This window comes from Anomaloglossus baeobatrachus, chromosome 3, assembly GCF_048569485.1.
Source record: "Anomaloglossus baeobatrachus isolate aAnoBae1 chromosome 3, aAnoBae1.hap1, whole genome shotgun sequence".
In the NCBI taxonomy this organism is placed as follows: Eukaryota; Metazoa; Chordata; class Amphibia; order Anura; family Aromobatidae; genus Anomaloglossus; species Anomaloglossus baeobatrachus.
In genome coordinates this window covers 29609814-29633423 of record NC_134355.1, presented here as the reverse complement: position 1 = coordinate 29633423, position 23610 = coordinate 29609814, and the positions used below count along the sequence as shown (strand labels likewise).

Here is a 23610-nt window from a genome sequence, read left to right as displayed (position 1 = left end):
GCCGGCATTATTTTAAAATTTCACCACCGGATCGGTATCCAAAGCATGTTTCCTGCCTGTATCTTCTACTCTTTTTGGCGTCACTCTGGCCCTGCTCTGCCATCTTGTGATCGCAGCTTTTGAGCACTACAGGTCAAAAGCTCTCAATGTAAGTCTATGAGGGCCTCGTTCTCCTCCCATAGACTTACACTGGAGCAATCTGGCAGAAAACGACAGCAGCAGCACCGAAAACAGAACAAGATGGTGGCTGATAAGTGTACTACTGGGGGGAGGGACCTTACATTAGTGATGCCATTCTGGCGTAAAAAAAAATAACAACGGCAGAGTGGTATCACTAATACATGTTCCCTGGCTATAGTATTATACTTAACAGCCGCCGTCTTCTACTCTTCTTGGTGTCACTCAGGCCCTGCTCCGCTATCTTGTGACCACAGTATTTGACTGATTGGAAGTCACCAATCACAAGTTCTCAATGTAGGTCTATGAGGGCCTTGTTCTGGCTCTCATAGACTTACACTTCTAGTCCCCCCAGCAAACAGTAGAGCAATCCGGCAGGTCACAACCAGCACCAAATAACAGGAGCGGCAATAAAAACAGATCAAGATGGTGGCTGGTAAGTGTACTACTGGGGGCAGGGAACTTACATTAGTGATGCCAAAAATAAAAAGCACAAAATCGTAGTGGTGATTTGAACATTGATGTCTACGCTGTTTTTGGACAACTTTGCAAACCACTAACCAACCAGTTAGGTTCCCATTGAGGCCAATACTGTGGTGTCCACCATGACGTCCCTTAACCGGTACTACTCTGAATTTGCCGGTAGATGTTATTCTGCCCCCCGCCAAGGTGCTAAATCTTCGCCCTTGTTTCTTGCAGGAGCCCCGTCTACGTGCTGTCGGCTGACTGATCTGCCCTGAGCGGACTCTCGCATGTGTGAATACGCCAGCGACATTCCTCGCAGGTACGTCTTGCTTTCTGTGATGTGACTTCCAGACGTCGTGCCCGCGCCGACTGCTCCCATTGTTGCACTGCTGATCCCTGTTCTGCCTTCCTCCATGCTTTTAGTACCTAACCTTCTGCGGAGGTCGGTCCCCGCCTCACCAGCCTTATCTGCTCAATCTTCGCCTATGTTGCTCATTAATCGGTCAGTAATAAAATATTGGGATCATGGGAAAATCACACAAGGGGATTTTTCTGGCTAAAGACCCTTATCGTTGCGGCTCTATTGATATGAATAGAGCTGCAATGTTCACTGATTGGCTGCAGCGTTGGTGATGTGATGTCACCGCTGCAGCCAATATCAAATGCCTCAGACTCGGTGCTCGACCTTGGGATGGTGAGCAAAGTGTGGGTTAATTTCTTGTTTTTGTTTTTGTGACGCCCTGGTCGGACCATGTAGTCACAGATAGCACCCCACATTACACCTGTCCCTCATAGGTAACATACAGCCAAACATTAAAACCTTAGTCCCCCCCCCCAGGGCTTGATGGACAAACCAGGGGGCGTAACCAGGCGGTTGGAAGACGCCCACTGAGGAGTCTCAGACAGCCTGGCGCGGGAAAGTTCAGTGCAGTTTGAGTGTTGAGTAGAAATGGAGGTCAGGCCTGTGTGTCAGGCCTGAAGCAAACTGAACCGGTGCCAGGGTAGGAGCCCTGGTACTGCTGGCTAAGAGGCAGATGGCAGTCTCCGTCCGAAGGAGCTGGGAAGACGGCTCGGTGGAACCGAGGTAGACCGGGACAGGGTACTGGCCCGCCGGTACCGACCCGGGGAACCGACTCAGAAACCGGAGCACAAAGGGGGGTATTCAGACCCTGAAGCTAGGTCCAGAAGCTACTGGAGGCTAGCTAATTCACTGATTGCGGCCAGGACTAGAGGTCCTGTCCCACCAAAAGTCAGGACTGAAGACAACAGTGCAACGAGGGGGATAGAAGCCACCGCTCAGAGATCCCATGGGCCAGCGTCTGCGGGCAAAGGGCTCCTCAGGCAATCACAAGCCGGGAGCGGACTCCTAACGTTGCAAGCGCAGGTAGTCCACAGGTGCGGGAGAAAGACGGAGACCACCAACCAGGTGGGGGACCAGACTACAACCGGCTGCAGGCACCGACCACCATCACCTTAGTTTACTAGAGACTCGTGTGTTTACTAATAGTGAGTACATCAGTGCCCTCCGGCCGCCCATCTCCCTGCACCGCCAAACACCCCCAACGGGTCCCGAGGACACCATCCCTACCCACGGAGGGGTTAAAAACTTGCTGCGCAACATCTCCCCCGGGTGCCCCGTAACTGCAGCGGTGGTGTCCACCTTCACCACATCCTGTGGGTGGCGTCACGAACTTAACACGGCTCCGGCCGTAAATCTACGTCCCCAAACCACAAACCCCCTTTTGATCGAAGTGACCGCAGGATCCCCGGGTCCGGAGACCCTCGAGCCACCCACTGAAGGTCCGGATCCGAGCGGCTCGGCTGCCGAGCACGGGGCGGTACATTTTTCTTTTACAATCGACTGCTCCAGGGGTCTGAGATTTTCTTAGAGGAGACAACCCCTTTAAAAGTTTTAGAATAAAAAAAAAAGTTGCATCTTATTTAGGGTTGTAGTTGTGAGTACTGAATAAAAAGCAAAGTTTTATCATCCTATATTTTTTGGACTTGCCCTTTTTAGGGTAAATTCCTATTGATGCCTGGGTTGGTAAAAATTCTATGTGGCACCGTAATGGGGGTGACGTTACCCCCTTACCTCTATTTCCTATGGGACTGATTCTTTACATCACATTTGTGCGCGCTCTTTTGTCAGTGGCCCCGTAGACTGTATGCGATCGTCTGGTTTGTGTCTTTCCTGCCTCTTGTACAGGATGGGTTGTGATTTCCTGATCTCTTGGGAAGTAATCTATGACTCCGGGATGAGGGGAGGCCTGAGTTATGTATATTGGATGAGGCGATAACGGGAGGAGATGAAGTGACTTGAAGAATGTGGAGGATTTGTCTGTTCTTGGGAAGAAATATACCATAAATTCTGGATTTCTTTTGTAAATGTTCACTAATACCTCGTACGCTTAGATGCACTCGTTTCCTATCTATGGCCTTAGATGATGCATTGCATTTGATGACCACTTGTGGCTTTCCAGCTGTTGCAAAACTACAACTCCCAGCATGCCCTGACAACCTGCGTTTCCACTTATCTGTGTGGCTGTATTAGTCATCGGACTCATTTTAGTGAATTAGGTTGAGCTGCAGTACCACAAACAGCCACATGAACAAGAGTGGCGCTGTTCTGGGTTCTGTAGTACAGTATTCTTTGCCTTCTTTCTACTGATTGATGGATGGCATTAGGGGTCAGGCTAACAATGTGATATTCCAGATAACCTTTTTGGAGATAACCTGTTTGGTATCTGAGTACCCCACTGATTGGCAAAGCATAGCTCAGCATCCCTTTTAAAGCAGAAACTGGCATAGCATCTTACCCTCCATTTACCTCTACCTAATACTGCTACTCTGCCCTATTCAAGTAAATGGGCTGAGGTGTAGTACCAGAGTCCACCACAAGGACAAGAGTGGCACTGTGGCAGGTAATGGTACAATACAGGGGACATATTAGATGCAACTTTAGCAAGGAAGCAAATTACTGAGTTGACCTGCAGTACCAGACTCCGCCACATAGCCAAGTGGTGCTGCTGTGAGAAATACAGTAAATGGGACCTATTGGACGCAACGTTTGAGTGCCATGGTTGTCTCTGTGTTGTAGAGACTAGTGACAGGTTTTGGGCCAGAGTTTCTTTGCCTTGAGACTCTGCAGTTTAAATGTATTCACTTTCCTTTGAGGAGGGGAGGGTTAATGTCAGTATTCCTCTGCTCCCAGTAGAGGGTGCCGGTTATTCTCTGATCCCATTTGGATGCTTGGCCTGGAGGTGGAAGGAGCTGGTGGAGCCCTCTCTGCACGTTACTGTGTAGGCTGCAGTCTTGGTGCTGACTGCAGCAGTCTGTTGTTGTGTTTCTCCCTCTCTCTCTTTCCTTCCCTTTGTGTGTTAGGCTATGTGCGCACGTTGCGTATTTGCATGCAGTTATGCTGCGATCTGCACCGCAGCGTAACTGCAGGCGTCCTGCGTCCCCAGCATAATCTATGAAGATTATGCAGGAGACGTGCGCACGTGGCGTATTAGAGCGCAGCGCGGCTGCTGCCCGAAGTGCACGTTCTAAGAAGTGACATGTCACTTCTTTCCTGCGCTCTGCATGCAGCGCCCGCTCTGTCTATGGGAGGGGCTGCATCCAGAGCGCATGAAATCGGCTTTTTTTTTTCATTACGGACTCTTTCTGCAGCGATTTGAAGCGCACGTGTGCTGTTCACATCACTGCAGAAATTTCTGCAGGGCAGAACGCTACGTGCGCGCATAGCCTTATTAGTGCAGGGGTGGGGCTAGTGCCCCTCACCTGCCAGCTCACTAGCCAGGGCTATTACAGCGTCTGCCAGGGAATTGGGTATCTTGTTCGGCGACCGGAGCGGAATCTATAGGGACTGGCTAGGAGTGTAGGATCCAGCTGCAGGTGTCCCATCTATCCCCTCACTAGCACTGGGGCCCACCGTTGTTAAAGTGTCCCCGCTGTACCCCTTTGTGTTGTACGGTATCGCATCATGCTCCATACCTTCCGTTGTCTCACCCATGACATTGACTTTGCCTAATACAGAAGTCACTTTTTATCATTTCGGCTATGTTCACATGATGGTATTATAACAAACCGAGAAGCCTGGAATGACCGGGGGTCTCCTAACAGCCTCCTAAGCATATTAGAAGCTGTTAGTTCAGAGGGTAGGAAACTGGCAGCTGATTTAATATGCTTGTGTGTACGTTGCCCACGTGAGCGGACTGAGTTGCAGTACCAGATCCCACCACATAGACAAGTGGCGCTGTGCTGTGCATAACATTAAAGAGAATATATTGAAGCTTTTGACTATTTCCCCCCCCTCCACCAAACGAATGTGTGCAAATGTTTTCCATCCCTTCCACTTACGGCACCGTGACTGGATGCTTGGAGGTGGAGTGTTTAATGTGCACTCACGGTTATGTTTTGTTTTTTACCCAGTTTGCTGTAAGGCAAAAGGATTAAGTTACAAAAGTGAAAACTTTTTTTTTTTCTTTGCCTCCTTTTTTTTGTTATGAATTCCTTTTACTTGAATGGTTGTCATAATACAAATGAAAAACAAAAAAAATAAAAAGTCTCTTCAATTAGAACCGGTAGATTGTGCGGTGCTGGGACATGTTACTATTGTGCCGTCCGCTGGAACGCGTCTGTCATGTCATTGTTCTTTTGTGTGTCTGATAAGTGTAATAAATACGCCCGCGTGGGTATTTTCCAGGGTAGGGAATGGCTCCGAGGATTTGGCAGGCTCTCGGTCTTACCCGGCTAACACCACTCAATTCCTTCTCTGGCGGAGAAAACTCTTGGAACCGTTATAGTTTTGCTTGTCGAGCACTAATGCTCTGCAAATGTTACAATTTGTTCTGGCAAAATAATATTCTTAACTAATTAAAAATTATCTTTAAGTATTGGAAGAAAACCTATTTTCTTTTCCAAAAAAAGTTGATGGTTGGATGATTTTTGTGGCTAATGCCAACAAGGTGTCTCCTCTAGATACCTACCTTGTATATGATTAAGTGGCTTGGACTGAAAATCATGTAATCTACTTGGGTAAAATATGATGTTGCAGTCTCTAAAAACGTATTTGTGATGAATAAATTACAGTGGTTCCTCAGGGGCGTGAACTTCCTCATAAATTGGTCACATGACAGAACTTGAAGTTGTTGGCTAGTACTGAAAATCGTAATCTGCTTGGGTAGAAGATGATGTTTCAGTCTCAAAAAACATCTATGATGAATAAATTCCAGATTTTCCTCAGGGGCGTGAACGTCATCTGCATAAACTGGTTACATGACACTACTTGGTGAAGTTAGCTAGGCCTGAAAATGATGTAATCTACTTGGGTAAAAGATGATGTTCCTAAAAATGTTGGTATCGTTGGCTAGTACTGAAAGTGATGTAATCTACTTGGGTAAAAGATGATGTTGTAGTCCTTAAAAACTTACCTGTGAAGAATTAATCACAGTGGTTCCTCAGGGGTGTGAACTTCATCTGCATAAACTGGTGACATGACACAATTTGGTGAAGTTGTTGGCTAGGACTGAAAATGATATAATATACTTGGGTAAAAGATGATGTTGCAGTCTCAAAAAACTTACCTGTGATGAATAAATAACAGTGGTTCCTCGGGGGCGTGAACATCTATAGAAACTGGTCACATGACACAACTTGGTGAAGTTGTTGGCTAGGATTGAAAATAATGAATCTACTGAGAGAAAATATGATATTGCAGTCTCAAAAAACTTACCTGTGATGAATAAATAACAGTGGTTCCTCGGGGGCGTGAACATCTATAGAAACTGGTCACATGACACAACTTGGTGAAGTTGTTGGCTAGGATTGAAAATAATGAATCTACTGAGAGAAAATATGATATTGCAGTCTTGAAAAACTTACCTGTGATGAATAAATCACAGTGGTTCCTCGGGGGCGTGAACGTCAGCTGCATAAACTGGCTACATGACACTACTTGGTGAAGTTAGCTAGGACTGAAAATGATGTAATCTACTTGGGTAAAAGATGATGTTGCAGTTCCTAAAAATGTTGGTGTTGTTGGCTAGGACTGAAAGTGATGTAATCTACCGGGTAAAAGATTATGTTGCAGTCCCTAAAAACTTTTATGTGATGACTACAAAACAGTGGTTCCTCAGGGGCGTGAACTTCATCTCTATAAACTGGTCACAACACAACTTGGTATTGTTGTCTAGGACTGAAAATTATGTAATCTACTTGGGTAAAAGAGGATGCTGCAGTCCCTAATAACATCTGTGATGAATAAATCACAATGGTTCCTCGGGGGCGTGCACTTTCAGCTGCATATTGTGGTCACATGCCACAACTTTGTATTGTTGGCTAGAACTGAAAATGATGTAATATACTTGGGTAAAAGATGAGGTTGCAGTCTTGAAAAACCTGTGATGAATAAATCACAGTGGTTCCTCGGGGGCGTGAACTTCAGCTGCATATATATACTGGTCACATGACACAACTTGTGGTGTTGGCTAGGACTGAAAATTATGTAATCTACTTGGGTAAAAGATGTTTCCGTCCCTAAAATGTATTTGTGATTAAATTATAGTGGTTCCTCGGGGGTGTGAACTTCATCTGCATAAACTGGTCACATGACGTCATTTTGTTTCTAACCGTTTATCTTGCTTCACACTATTGTTGCGGATGTCACTTTCCAAATGAGAACAGTCATGAGAACGTCTAAGGCATATACATGTATGGTGAAATTATACTTTAACCTCTAATTCATGCGTTTGGATAAAAATGACCTAAACAAATCACATCACTTTATGTTTGTGGGCTGTGTGTGATGTATATGTATGAGACTGAACTGTTATGTCAGACACACCCCATGGATAGGAATGAAAAAAAATAAAAAAAAAGCAGGCATATTTTTCTGCTCTCATAAAATCCATTTAAGGGGCCAAGCGACTTTATAAAAGCATAGCTTTTCTATAGGTTGTCCCAAGTATTGTAGCCGAGGGTTTCTTGAAACAAAACTCAACTGTTTTATTAGTTGTCATTGAAGTGAGTAGTCGTGAATATGTCTTATTTTTTCTATCACACCAGTGAAGAGTTGTCGTGCTGTTTTTGGAATAAAACTGTATACCTCCTTTACCAAGAGTGAATCTAATCCCATATGGGACGTCACACTTCGATTTAATATCTATAATTCTCTTGACTGGCTCCTCAGGGGCGTGTCTCTCACATGCATAAACTGGTCACATGTCATGGTTCTGCCTATAAAACATTCATCTGCTTCACACTATTGTAGATGATGTCATGACCCGCATGATAACAGCCTGGAGAACTGAGGTCTATTCATATCTCCGTATTAAAGGGGTCATATGAGTTTACATAAAAATGCCCCCCAAAAAATAGCATCACCTACTCCACCTGGAGAAAGAGGCCAAGCAGCACAGGCCACAGCCTCTTTGAAAGTCCATACAAAAGTATCAGATATTAGAGAAAACTGGCCCATTTTCATTCTATCACACACAATTGGTGAACATTCATTGTGCTGTTTTTGGAATAAGCCTATATAATCCCTTTAACAAGAGTGGATCTAATCAATTTCCCCTATGGGATGTCACACTATGATTTAATATCTGTAATTCTCTTGACTGGCTCCTCAGGGGCGTGTACCATGAAAGCATAAACTGGTCACATGACTTGGTTCTACCTATAAACTGTTCATCTGCTTCAAACTATGGTTGATGATGTTATGACCCACATGAGAACAGGTCTATTCACATCTCCGTATTAAAGGGATCATATGAGTTTACATAAGTGACCACAAAAGTAGCATCACTTTGTCCAATGGCTTTCTGTGGGACACATTTTTTCTCTCTTTCGTCCTTTCCTCTTCCAGTCTTGATGCAGTTTTTAAAAATGGATCAGACTCCACCTGGAGAAAAAGGCCAAGCAAGACACACCACGCCCCTTTAATTAAACCACACCCTCTTTTAAAGGTTCTGTACAAAAATTGTCACGCTATGTATGGGGGAAGTACCAAGTGAAAAGGAAGGGAAACCCTGTGTCTAGGGAAGGGGAAGATGGTGACCCCTGACCAAACCTACTGCTGGTCCCTCACCACCCTAGATAGGATCCGCACCTATGTGACGAGCCGGATACCTGACTCTAGGTATCCCTATGGCTGGACCCTAAATAGGGAATGGATGGGATGAGCTCTTTGTGAACCCCATTAAATACTATAGAAGAAACAAGGTGGAACACTCATGAACTACTTATCTACAGATGACACCCGTAGAAGTTCAGCAAAGCATCAGCAACGATACCACAGAGGAGTACAAGCCACCTGCTTGCAACCTAGGCTTGAAGGAACTGAAAAATATCATCAGCACCAGTCCAAGGAAGGGATATATAAGCACCAAGAGAATACTGATGATCAGCAGCTGGGTGGAAGTTGAGCGCCTACTGGGTCCGACATTAATTCAGGGCTATAATTAAAATGTAGTTGGAAATGTCAGCAATCACAGCACAGAATCGCTCAAATCTGTGAGAAGCGTCTGCATTGGGGGCGACTGTACCAACCAAACGGCAAAAGGGAAGGGAAACCCTGTGTCTAGGGAAGGGGAGATGGTGACCCCTGACCAAACCTACTGCTGGTCCCTGGGGTCCTTCATCACCCTGGATACCTATGCACTGAGCCGGATACCTGACCCTAGGTATCTCTAGTGCTGAGCCCTAAATAGGGAACAGATGGGATGAGCTCTTCATCAACCCCACCAAACAGCTATAAAAGACACAAGGAGGACACACAGGGGAAAATGCATGAACTAGTTATCATTAGGTGACTCAAGTAGAAGCTCAGCAAAGTTTTCAGGAACAAATACCACAAAGGAGTACAAGCCACCTGCTTGCAACCTAGGCTTGAAAAAAATTGAATAACATCACCAGCACCAGTCCAAGGAAGGAAGAGGTATTTAAGCACCAAGAGAATGCTGATGATCAGCTGCTGGTTGGAAGGTGAGCGCCTACCGGGTCCAGAAAGGGGAGAGATGAATCCAGCAGGAAAGCTACCTATACCAATGAATACTAACAGCAGGAACAATGGAAAGTCAGGGAGCATTATGCGCAGCCAAACACTGTGACCTTCTATGGCCAGAAACCAGATGACCATCTTTCACCCATGATAGGAGTTTAGAAGGAAACGGGTCCAGTTTTCTTTACCCAACTTCTCGATTCCCTAAAAATGGGTGAATATTTTTTTTTTTCACTTTTAGGTTGTGCTTTCCTTTAAACAAGGAAAATCGCAAAACACAAAGCATCAGGGAGCCGGAGACAACAAGCAGATGGATGCTGTCTTGGGTTGGTGAACATACTTAACCTATTACGTTGGGCTTATACTTCTTGCGAGTGGGGTCAATGCGGCATTGAAGCGAACGCTAATGAAATACATGGGACAGAACCTTGCCTTTCGCTCACCGCCCCCCCCCCCCCCCAACGCCTCCACTCGCCCATCGGGATGGTTTCCGAAAATCGCAAGCTGTAAATAATTGAGAATAAAGTAAAAATTCACAATAAGACATTTCTTGGCTCGCAGCTGTGTATAATTTCATGGTATTCGCTTTTATGCACACGGGTTACCAGCAATTGAAGCCAGCTTTTTGGCTGGAGGAAATGGGGGCAAAGTGGCTGCCCTCACAATCCCACTAAATAAATATGTGGTTCATTATGTCCGTCCATAAACAATTACCATCATGTCACCAGTCACCCTTTTTACTTTTTTTTTTTTTCATATAAATGTTTTTGTGTGTACATGTATTGCGCATGTATATAATACATATTTATACTTATAAAAAGATGAGAACAGTCATAGCAGTTGATTAACACGAAATAAAAACATTACAGGCGACCACAATGCATTTACAAGAGCTGCTTTATTCCAAAGTTACTGAATTAGTATTCGGATCTACAGCAAAATGTAAGTGGGGGGGCGCTATTTCATTGAAGTCTATGGAGAGTCTTTCACTCTGGAAATGGTGAAAAGCGGTACTACAAGTTACAAATTTTTTTAAATATTTTATTTTTTGTTAAAGTGTCAACCTGTCATGGTAGAGTTGGGTATTGTAACGCCTGCCTGGATCCACAGACTCAGATGGGCTGTAATGGGGAGGCTAGAGGGAAGCCACTCACCAAGCAGGACACCCAGAACCCTGAAACCCTTTAACCCCTATACAGGGATTTGGAATTACACAGGGCCCTGGTGATCACTATCCGTGGAAGGCTGCAGTCCGATGAGAGTAGTCATCAGGCAGGGTCAAACCAGAAATAGCAGAAGAGGGACAGAATCGGCAGGCAATGACGTAGTCAGCAAACGTAGCAGAGGTCAAATCCGGATCAGGCAGCGAGGTACAAAAACAGCAGGCAGAAGGGTAGTCAGAAAACACGCAGAAGTCAGCACACAGGAATCACAAAACAGAATAGGGCAGACCAGGAGCCAGGAAATCAGAACTATCTCTGGCAGAGGTCAGCAGACAGGAGGGGGAATAAGAAGGGTGTGGTGTCTTCCCATTGGCTGTAGCTGAACGCTGGCAACTTCAGCTGGAAGACACATGCCACCCACAGTCAGCCAGCGGTCCAGCAGAACCTAAGATAACCCAGCCCAGTGGATGATCGGAGCCTGCGCCCACCGGTGCCGCTGGCATCGACTCCTCTCCCATCACCAGCACCATCCACGGCAGGAACATGGCGTCACCTGGCGATCGGAGCAGAAGTCGCTGGAGCAGACTCTGGCGGTGACGTAACAGGTATATCCAGCAGAGTGTGGTAATTGCTTTCTGGGAGCCATAAAAATGCAGTTTAGCTCCTGTTTTCATGGAAAGATTGAAACCTAGTAACCTAATGATATTTAGGGCAGTACCCTCATTCCTTAAAGGGGTTGTCTCCACTCTTTGGACATTTTATTTTTATGTGTTCCTATCCTCAGTAATGCACCACTACTCTGCCTCCTGGCTTCCTGCTTTCCAGGGTAATCTGTGCATTCCTGATGCTTTACAGTTCAGGACATCGCCTTGGAGGAACCATTGGCCTGAACCGTACGATCTCCTGTATTGCTATCTGGTACAGGTTGATCTTAGTTTGATCTGTCCTCTGCTGCTTTTCCAGAACTGAGTTTCGTTTGATGTTTTTTGGCAAAGTCTTATCAGGCCTTTCTATTTTTAAGGCTAATGAATAGTTTGCACCTTGTGGTGACCCTTCTGTATTTGCACCTTGCGGTGACCCCTCTGTATTTGCACCTTGCGGTGACCCCTCTGTATTTGCTCCTTGTGGTGACCCCTCTGTATTTGTCCCTTGTGGTGACCCCTCTGTATTTGCCCCTTGTGGTGACCCCTCTGTATTTGTCCCTTGTGGTGACCCCTCTGTATTTGTCCCTTGTGGTGACCCCTCTGTATTTGCTCCTTGTGGTGACCCCTCTGTATTTGTCCCTTGTGGTGACCCCTCTGTATTTGCCCCTTGTGGTGACTCCTCTGTATTTGCTCCTTGTGGTGACTCCTCTGTATTTGCTCCTTGTGGTGACCCCTCTGTATTTGCCCCTTGTGGTGACCCCTCTGTATTTGCCCCTTGTGGTGACCCCTCTGTATTTGCACCTTGTGGTGACTCCTCTGTATTTGCTCCTTGTGGTGACCCCTCTGTATTTGCCCCTTGTGGTGACCCCTCTGTATTTGCCCCTTGTGGTGACCCCTCTGTATTTGCCCCTTGTGGTGACCCCTCTGTATTTGTCCCTTGTGGTGACCCCTCTGTATTTGCTCCTTGTGGTGACTCCTCTGTATTTGCTCCTTGTGGTGACTCCTCTGTATTTGCTCCTTGTGGTGATCCCTCTGTATTTGCTCCTTGTGGTGACCCCTCTGTATTTGCCCCTTGTGGTGACCCCTCTGTATTTGCACCTTGTGGTGACCCCTCTGTATTTGCACCTTGTGGTGACTCCTCTGTATTTGCCCCTTGTGGTGACTCCTCTGTATTTGCTCCTTGCGGTGACCCCTCTGTATTTGCCCCTTGTGGTGACCCCTCTGTATTTGCCCCTTGTGGTGACCCCTCTGTATTTGCACCTTGTGGTGACCCCTCTGTATTTGCACCTTGTGGTGACCCCTCTGTATTTGTCCCTTGTGGTGACCCCTCTGTATTTGCCCCTTTTGGTGACCCCTCTGTATTTGCTCCTTGTGGTGACCCCTCTGTAGTTGCTCCTTGTGGTGACCCCTCTGTAGTTGCACCTTGTGGTGACCCCTCTGTATTTGCTCCTTGTGGTGAATCCTCTGTATTTGCCCCTTGTGGTGAATCCTCTGTATCTGCACCTTATGGTGACTCCTCTGTATTTGCCCCTTGTGGTGATCCCTCTGTATTTGCTCCTTGTGGTGACCCCTCTGTATTTGCTCCTTGTGGTGACCCCTCTGTATTTGCTCCTTGTGGTGACCCCTCTGTATTTGCTCCTTGTGGTGAATCCTCTGTATCTGCACCTTATGGTGATCCCTCCGTATTTGCTCCTTGTGGTGACCCCTCTGTATTTGCTCCTTGTGGTGACCCCTCTGTATTTGCTCCTTGTGGTGAATCCTCTGTATTTGCCCCTTGTGGTGAATCCTCTGTATCTGCACCTTGTGGTGATCCCTCTGTATTTGCCCCTTGTGGTGACTCCTCTGTATTTGCCCCTTGTGGTGATCCCTCTGTATTTGCCCCTTGTGGTGATCCCTCTGTATTTGCTCCTTGTGGTGACCCCTCTGTATTTGCCCCTTGTGGTGATCCCTCTGTATTTGCTCCTTGTGGTGACTCCTCTGTATTTGCTCCTTGTGGTGACCCCTCTGTATTTGCACCTTGTGGTGATCCCTCTGTATTTGCTCCTTGTGGTGACTCCTCTGTATTTGCCCCTTGTGGTGACTCCTCTGTATTTGCCCCTTGTGGTGACTCCTCTGTATTTGCTCCTTGTGGTGACCCCTCTGTATTTGCACCTTGTGGTGACCCCTCTGTATTTGCTCCTTGTGGTCACTCCTCTGTATTTGCCCCTTGTGGTGACTCCTCTGTATTTGCCCCTTGTGGTGACTCCTCTGTATTTGCCCCTTGTGGTGACCCCTCTGTATTTGCTCCTTGTGGTGACCCCTCTGTATTTGCACCTTGTGGTGACCCCTCTGTATTTGCTCCTTGTGGTGACTCCTCTGTATTTGCCCCTTGTGGTGACTCCTCTGTATTTGCTCCTTGTGGTGACCCCTCTGTATTTGCCCCTTGTGGTGATCCCTCTGTATTTGCTCCTTGTGGTGACCCCTCTGTATTTGCTCCTTGTGGTGATCCCTCTGTATTTGCTCCTTGTGGTGACTCCTCTGTATTTGCCCCTTGTGGTGACTCCTCTGTATTTGCCCCTTGTGGTCACTCCTCTGTATTTGCTCCTTGTGGTGACCCCTCTGTATTTGCACCTTATGGTGACTCCTCCGTATTTGCTCTCATGACGTCTTCTCTTTATGGTGGACTTAGATACTGAAACCCCAGCTCCATGGAACCTGTTCATCATTTGACTGAAGGTTGTGATGAAAGGATTTTTTTTCACCATGGAAATATTCTGCGATCACCCACCACCATTGTCTTCCCTGGACATCCAGACCTTTTTGAGTTCCCAGCTCATCAGTGCACTCATTTATTTGTAGAATGTCCCAAACTGTTGTTTTGGTCACTCCTAACATTTCTGCTATCTCTCCAATGGATTTCTTCTTTTTTTTTTTTTTTCAGCCCAATGATGTTCTGTTTCTCTTCCATTGACATTCACAGCAACAACTCCAAAACGCAAATGCCGCATCCGGAATCAGCTCCAGACCTTTTACATAATTGATGAACGATTAACCATTCCATAAAGGAGCGTTTGAGATATTTGTCCAATTACTTTTGGTCCCTTCTAAAAGAGGCAGCTACATATTAAAGAGCTGTAATTCCTAAACCACAAATTCACATCCAATTAGGAAGTGAACACCCTCAAATTAAAGCTGAGAGCCGGCACTTATATTCCAGATCCAATCTGAGCTCAAGTTTTGGTAAACTGCTAGAATGCCAAAACTTGTGCCACTGTCCAAATATTTGTGGCCTTAACTGTACATGCGTGTGTGTGTGTGTGTGTGTGTGTGTGTGTGTGTGTGTGTGTGTGTGTGTATAATATATATATATATATATATATATATATATATATATACACACACACTATCTAATAACTGATGGACTGAGTAATATTTCTGGATTGAAATGAGGTTTATTGTACTAACAGAAAATGTGCAATCCGCATTTAAACAAAATTTGACCGGTGCAAAAGTATAGGCACCTCAACATAAAAGTGACATTAATATTTTGTAGATCCTCCTTTTGCAAAAATCACAGCCTCTATTCGCTTCCTGTAGCTTTTAATGAGTTCCTGGATCCTGGATGAAGGTAGATTTGACCATTTCTGTTTACAAAACAATTCCAGTTCAGTTAAGTTTGATGGTCGCAGAGCATGGACCGCACGCTTCAAATCATCCCACAGATTTTCAATGATATTCAGGTCTGGGGACTGGGATGGCCATTCCAGAACATTGTAATTGTTCATCTGCATGAATGCCTGAGTAGATTTGGAGCGGTGTTTTGGATCATTGTCTTGCTGAAATATCCATCCCCTCCGTAACTTAAACTTCGTCACTGATTCATGCACATTATTGTCAAGAATCTGCTGATACTGAGTTAAATCCATGCGACCCTCAACTTTAACAAGATTCCTGGTGCCGACATTGGCCACACAGCCCCAAAGCATGATGGAACCTCCACCAAATTTTTACTGTGGGTAGCAAGTGCTTTTCTTGGAAATGCCGTGTTTTTTTGCCTCCATGCATAACGCCTTTTTGTATGACCAAACAACTCAATTTTTTTTTCATCAGTCCACATGACCTTCTTCCAAAATGTAACTGGCTTGTCCAAATGTGCTTTTGCATACCTCAGGCGACTCTGTTTGTGGCGTGCTTGCACAAACGGCTTCTTTCGCATCACTCTCCGATACAGCTTCTCCTTGTGCAAAGTGCGCTGTATTGTTGACCGATGCACATTGACACCATCTGCAGCAAGATGATGCTGCAGGTCTTTGGAGGTGGTCTGTGGATTGTCCTTGACTGTTCTCACCATTCTTCTTCTCTGCCTTTCTGATATTTTTCTTGGCCTGCCACTTCTGGGCTTAACAAGAACTGTACCTGTGTTCTTCCATTTCCTTACTATGTTCCTCACAGTGGAAACTGACAGTTTAAATCTCTGAGACAACTTTTTGTACCTTCCCCTGAACAACTATGTTGAATAATCTTTGATTTCAGATCATTTGAGAGTTTTGAGGAGCCCATGATGCCACCCTTCATAGGAGATTCAAAAAGGAGAACAACTTGCAAGTGGCCACCTTAAATACCTTTTCTCATGATTGGATACACCTGCCTATGAAGATCAAAGCTCAATGAGGTTACAAAACCAATTTAGTGCTTTAGTAAGTCAGTAAAAAGTAGTTAGGAGGGTTCAAATCAAGAAATTGATACGGGTGCCCATACTTTTGCATCGGTCAAATTTTGTTTAAATGCGGATTGCACATTTTCTGTTAGTACAATAAACCTCATTTCAATCCAGAAATATTACTCAGTCCATCAGTTATTAGATATATGAAACTGAAATAGCAAAAACCCAAATTGTTAGAAAGAAAAAAAAGGTTAACATTAATAGGGGTGCCCAAACTTTTTCATGTGACTGTATGTGTATGTGTGTGTGTGTGTGTATGTATGTATATATATATATATATGTATGTGTGCATATATATATATATATATATATATATATAATATATATATACACACGCACACACACACACGGTGGTCCAAAAGTAGGTGGACAGTATGTGTAATAGGGTTATCAAACATGATGTAAAGTGAAACTGACTCAGATGCCCTTAGCAACCAATCAAATTCCACCTTTCATTTTCCAAAGAGTCTGTGAAGAATGAAAAGTGGAATCTGATTGGTTGCTAAGGGCATCTGAGTCAGTTTCACTTTACATCATGTTTGATAACCCTATTACACATACTGTCCACCTACTTTTAGACCACACTGTAATATATATATATATATATATATATATATATATATATATATATATATATATATATATATAATATATTAGTCCCCCAAAGGTCAACTACCCCTTTTAATGGTCTCTCTGAATTTTGGATGCCTGCAATTGATTGCTATGTACTGTCATTTTTCATCAACGTATACCATGCGAGATGATAGTCCCCTTTAAGAAGAGTCCCCTCTAGGCACATTTGTCTTAGTTATATACTTGGTCTGATCCTATAATGAAGTCTTGTTATTTTAGAACTTACACCCACCCCCCCCCCCCCCCTTCCCCGATCCGGCTGGATATTATTGCGGGGAGATCATTTTATTTTGGTTTTTGGTGGAATTTAGAAAATATGGTGGTGAAGTTTGGTAGAGTTTTTCCATACTTTGCTCTGCTTTGTCTTTTATTACATTATACCTTCTACTTTGTGCACATCCAGAGCCTTCAGAAACCTTAAAGGGGTTTCCACCATGAACAAAGTTGATTTTAATCAATAGATCTTGGAATAATAATAATTTCCACAATTGGATGTGTTTAAAAAAAATGTTCCTGTGCTGAGATAATCTTATATATGTGTCCCTGCTGTGTACTGTGTAATGGCCGTGTCTGACTGTACAGGGATATGGTATGGTCATATCACATCTCCCAGGCTGGAGAGGACGCAAAAGAGTATGCAGATATTACAGCACGGGATTGCATATATTTCTTTCTCTGAGGTAAAACATTTTTTTAAAAACAGGCAGGGAAATGTTTTACCTCACCGAAAGAAGTCAGACACAGCCATTACACAGTACACAGCAGGGACACATATATAAGATTATCTCAGCACAGGAACATTTTTTTTAATCACATCCAATTGTGGAAATTATTATTATTCTAAGATCTATTGATCTATTGAACCTTCAATGACCTCACTGCTTCACCCCCGTGCGGAGCTGCGGCCCCACCACCGTGCGGAGCTGCCGCCCCACCCCCGTGCGGAGCTGCCGCCCCACCACCGTGCGGAGCTGCCGCCCCACCACCGTGCGGAGCTGCCGCCCCACCACCGTGCGGAACTGCCGCCCCACCACCGTGCGGAGCTGCCGCCCCACCACCGTGCGGAGCTGCCGCCCCACCACCGTGCGGAGCTGCCGCCCCACCACCGTGCGGAGCTGCCGCCCCACCACCGTGCGGAGCTGCCGCCCCACCTACACCCCACCTACTGTCTCCTCCCCAAAATCCTTTAGGATGTAAGCCCGCAAGGGCAGGGCCCTCTTCCCCCTGTGCTAGTCTGTCTATTGTAACGTGTACATGTATTCTGTATGTAACCCCCTCATGTACAGCACCATGGAATCAATGGTGCTCTATAAATAAACAATAATAATAATAATAATAATAATAATTAAAGTCAACTTTAAAATTAACTTTGTTCATGGAAAACTCCTTTTAAGGCTGCGTTCACAAGTTGCTGTAAGACAGTATTATGGTTTGGATTTTTGGATAGATCACATCAAATCTGTGCTTGGGGCATAAAAACGCTACTTGACGCAAAGTTTGAATACAGACAAAAGGTTTCTACGTGATTTTCAGCGTAAATAGATCATTCCTTAAGGAATAATGTTTCTTCTTGGGGGGAGTGACTTGCTTGTGTAAGGAGGCTTATAAGCCACACAATGCTCCTCTGGGGTATTAAATTTGCAATAAACCTCTTCAGAGAGGAAGAAGACTTGAACTCTAGCACTACCTATTGGAAGTAGCAATCCTGAAAGTCAATATCGACCCATTACTATAGGACTTAGACTGACATGTCACTCTCCACAAGAAAATTGTCTCTTAAGGGAGGAAGGGGACGAACTCTAGCGCCACCTATTGGAGGTAGCAATGCTAAAACTCAAAAGTGACCCTTTAACAAGCCTTGTCATATGGCGAAGGATTTATGCCAGATCAGAACCTCATTTTGCAGGCAGTGTTTTGCCCCTCGTCAGTGCAAAGTATGAGATCTGATCTGGCTGTATGAGGCGCTATAATGGGGTCTAAAGTGAAAGATATTTGCTTCTCCAGAAGAAGAAATGTTACCCTTTAGAGCTCAGTCCTAGCTTCTCACCTAGCCAAATCAGACCTCTTGCTTTGCACTGATGAGGGACAAACACCCCGAAACACGTGTTTGCAAATTGAGATTCTGGTTTGGCTTTTACCCCAAATCTAAAGGGTCGACATTGACTTTTAGGATTGCCGCTTCCAATAGGTGGCGCTAGAGTTCATAGTTTTCCTCTCTGAAGAGGCAATTTGCATAGATAATTCCCGAAATGCACCAAAGCGCAGCACAAGCCACAGGGGGCAGCGGGGAGCTTCTGTGGCCGCCGAATGTAGGCTCTTTAAGTGAATGGAGTTTCACAGAATTGTCGGGAAGAATCGAGAACCTGGCTGCCCAATGGCACTGCTGTAATTTTTGTACCAGTCTTGGAGGTGTAAGGGGTCTGCGCAGTGCGCGTCCAAAATCCAACAACATCTGGGAAAAAAAATTAAAAAATGAAAAAAAAAAATCTTAAAAAAGAGGGGAAAAAAAGCTCAAATTCTGTTATGATTTATTGGAGAGAAGCGGCGCCTCCTAATGAGCAGCTGGGTAATAGGTGCTAAGTATCATAGAGCAATATCTGATCTGCGGGGTCACAGGTCAGCGTTTGATCTCACAGCCCGAGGATTCAGGTGTCTGGCGGCACCTCGTTATATCCGGGGGGGGGGGGGGGGGCGGGTTCTTTTCCTTTCTGAGCCACTAGTCTCGATTTCTGCTTTAAAGACCCCCTCACATAGAGAGCTATTTAAATTAAAGAGCTCCCCCCGAAAAAGGTAAATTACAAGAAGATCGTCACCTCTCCTGACGTGGCTGGTTTCATAAATTTCATTCCTTAAAAAATATATCCTCTGTTCTTCCTCCTGGAAATGTATTGCCAACTCTGTGTTCCCATCACCCCACGTCGCTGACACTTGCTACATTTTGAATAAGTTTGATACAAGCTCCGTTAAATGGTAAAACCAGGTGCCAATTTGTTTGTTTCCAAGAGGTGTAACAGAGGAACGGCACAATGCAGAGTTCTAAGAGAAGATGCTGCAGAATTGGAGAAATTCTCGTATACCCATTAAGCCATGAAAGGATCATTTTTTGCATCTTTGCAGCAATAAAAAACTGTTTTCTGAGAACACGGGTTCACACCTTTCCACTTTAGGGTTATATCTCCTGTTACTTGTTTGTTGGTTTCTCTGTTGTTCCTCCTGGAAATGTACAAATAAAGTGACAGCTCGGTGTTCCCATCCTTCGTGTCACTGTTGCTACTGGTTATGTAGCATTGGCACAAGCTCCATTGACTGGTAATGCCAGTCATTAATTTATTTCCTTTTCCAGGAGGAATAACAGAGGGATAGCAGAATAAGGGTAAATCCATCAAGCCATGAATGGCTCAGTTTTTGCATCTTTGCAGCAGAAAACTGTTTTCTGGGGAATGCTGGTTCACACCTTTCCACTTTAGGGTTGTAGCTACTGTTACTTGTTTGTTGGTTTCTCTGTTGCTCCTCCTGGAAATGTATAAATAAAGTGACAGCTCAGTGTTGGCCTCCTATGTGTCATTGTTGCTACTGGTTAGGTAACATTGGTACAAGCTCCACTGACAACCCCAGTCATTAATTTATTTCCTTTTCCAGGAGGAATAACAGAGGGACGGCAAAATTACGGTAAACTTAACAAACTATGAACGGCTCAGTTTTTGCATCTTTGCAGCAGAAAACTGTTTTCTGAGAATGTTTGTTCACACCTCTCCACTTTTGTGTTGTAGCTCCTGCTCCTTGTTTGTTGGTATCTCTGTTGTTCCTCCTGGAAATGTAGAAATAAAGTGACAGCTCAGTGTTACCATCTTCCGTGTCACTGTTTCTGCTGGTTGGGTAACATTGGTCCACGTTCCACTGACTGGTAAGGCCAGTTGTTAATTTATTTCTTTTTCCAGGAGGAATAACAGAGGAACAATTATGGTAAATCCATCAAGCCATGAAAGACTCACTTTTTGTGTCTTTGTAGCAGTAGAAATTGTTTTCTGGGAAAGTTCATAACTTTGCTCTTTAGGGTTGTAGCTCATGTTACTTGTTTGCACTTTGATGGGTTCTCTGTTGTTCCTCCTGGAAATGTATAAAGTGACAACTCGCTGTAACCATCCTCCTTGTCACTGTTGCTCCTGGTTGGGTAACCTTTGGCATAAGCTCCGTTGACAGGAAACGCCAGTCATTAATTTATTTCTTTTTCCAGGAGGAATAACAGAGGGATGGCAGAATTACGGTAAACCCATTAAGCCATGAACGGCTCAGTTTTTGCGTCTTTGCAGCAGAAAACCATTTTCTGGGAACGCTGGTTTACACCTTTGTACTTTAGTTTTTTAGCTCCTGTTACTTGTTTGCACTTTGATGGACTCTCTGTTGTTCCTCCTGGAAATGAATAAATAAAGTGACATCTCGGTGTTAACATTATCTGTGCCACTGTTGCTACTGGATAGGTAGCAGTAGCACAAGCTCTACTGACTGGTAACGCCACTCAGTGACGTATTTTATTTTCCAGGAGGAATAACAGAGGGACGGCACTATTACAGTAAATCCATTAATCTACGAATGGCTCAATATTTGCCACTTTATGGCCCCAGAAAAAAACTTTTCTGAGAAAGCCTTTCCCCCTTTAGTGTTGCAGGTCATGGTACTCGTTCTTTGCTCTTATGGTCTTGACTCTGTACTGTGCCGTTCCTCTGTTGTTCTTACTGGAAATGTTTTAAATAATATAATTATTTGACAAATAAGTGTTAACTTAATCCCAATCACAAGGGTGTATTTCTGACGCTGGTGGGACAAGCTCCAGCAAATGGTCTTCAAATTCTATATTTCCAGGAGGAGGGACAGAGGGACGGCACAAGGCAGAGTTGTAAGAAAAGATGTTCAGGAATCATTATTTTATTTTAGCTCAAGAAAGCGACTTTTCTGGGAAAGCTGGGTGACATCTTTTGTGTTCTTGTTTCGCCAGAGAGGGGTATAGCAGGGATCCCCTGTGATCCCCGCATACCCCTGTCGCAGAGTGACACTTATCAAGTCCGTGTTGTCACTTTGTGATCACGTAGATCAATATTTACCAAGGACACCACAATGGAGGGGAGCCCAGGAATGTGATGTTTCCTCCTCGCCTCCTCCTGTCACATGCCGCTAATGGTAAAAGATGGAGGTGTGGGTGTCTGCCCCTCCCCCGCTGCTGTCATGTTTTATGTCTTTGTATTTTTATTTTTTTTTTTACAAAATCTCTGCTTGCTGACAGTGACTGGATACTTTCTTTGTTAAATCCTGAGTTCTTGGGTTTTTCTTGACTTTTCTTGATTTATGTCCTTTTCAGCAAATACTTGTGTTTTCCATATACTGGCACTCCTTGACTTTAAAAAATAAATAAAAAAAAAATAAATAAATATATATATAATCTTTGTTGTGCTGTTCCTCTGTTATTCCTCCTGGAAATGTATGAATAAATTGTCCGGGTGTTTTACCAGTTCTCTCATAGTGATGTGTCAGACTCCGCAAGGGGTTATGTTTCCCCACCCTGAGACCCCCAGTCAGAGGCTTCTCATCCAGCCAAATCGGATCTCCTGCTTTGCACTGAGGAGGGGTAAACAGCACAATACATGTCTGCAAATGGAATTCTTAGTGGGTTGTTTTTTTTTTACATATCCTTTTTGGCAAATACTTGAATTCTCCATACATTTGCCTTTTTTTTTTTAAATCTTTGTTGTACTGTTCCTCTATTAATTCCTCCTGGAAATGTATGAATAAAATGTTCGTGTTTTACCACTCATCTCATAGTCCTCTGTCAGACTCCACAAGGACATACGTTTTACCCCCCCGAGACCTTCAGTCAGAGGCTGCTCATCCAGCCAAATCGGATCTTTCTTTGTATTGAGGAGGAGCAGACAGCATGAAACACTTGTCTGCAAATAAAGTTCTTAGTGGTTCTTTGACATATTTTAACTTTTAAGCAAAAACCTGTCTTCTTCATACATTGACAATTCTTGACCTTTTTTTTAATCTTTGTTGGACCATTCCTCTGTTATTCCTCCTGGAAATATATGAATAAATTGTCCAGGTGTTTTACCACTCCTCTCATAGTTGTGTCAGACTCCAAAAATGAGATACATTTCCCCCCTGAGACCTCTAGCTAGAGGCTCCTTATCCAGCCAAATTGGAACTCCTGCTTTGAACTGAGGAGGGTCAAACACCACAAAACACGTGTTTACAAATGGAGTTCTTGGTGGTTTTATTGACATATCCTTTTACCTTTTAAACAAAAACTTGTGTTCTTCACATATTGACAATTCTTGACCCTTTTTTTATTTTTTTTTTTTAATTTAAATCTTTGTTTGACCGTTCCTCTGTTATTCCTCCTGGAAATGTATGAACAAATTGTCCAGTTGTTTTACCACTTTTAGTCATGTGCTAGAAAGTGTAGACATGTGTCCCTCTCCTCAAGGAGATCCATTTCCTCCCCTCAGACCCCCAGTAACAGGCTTCTTATTCAGCCCAATTTGATCTGCTTTGCACTGAGGAGGGGCAAACGCCACGAAACACGTGTTTGCAAAAGGAGGTTCTCATTTGGCTTTTTATCGTAAATGTCAAGGCTCATTAAAGAGTTGTCATTGATTTTTAGGATTGCTACCTCCTGAAGAGGCAATTTGGACTATTAACTGGAGGAACAATACCGCGCTTTTTAGGAATACCTGATCCAGTTACACACACCGCTTGGTAGAGGTAACGGCCTGGTACTTCTCGCTGCTGAGGGTTTGGTACATTTGTGTCCCTTCTTGACAATATCCTGAG

The 23610-nt window shown here is 44.4% G+C and overlaps 1 protein-coding gene across 1 annotated transcript in view; it reads left to right on the top strand.

The window, feature by feature from the left end:
* DISP1 (dispatched RND transporter family member 1) overlaps window positions 1–23610 on the top strand; it is a 163393-nt gene that overhangs the window by 22192 nt on the left and 117591 nt on the right. The window contains exon 2 of the mRNA XM_075339099.1: window positions 877–961. The gene's annotated coding sequence lies outside the window, so the exon portion shown is untranslated. The remainder of the gene's footprint in view (window positions 1–876; window positions 962–23610) is intronic.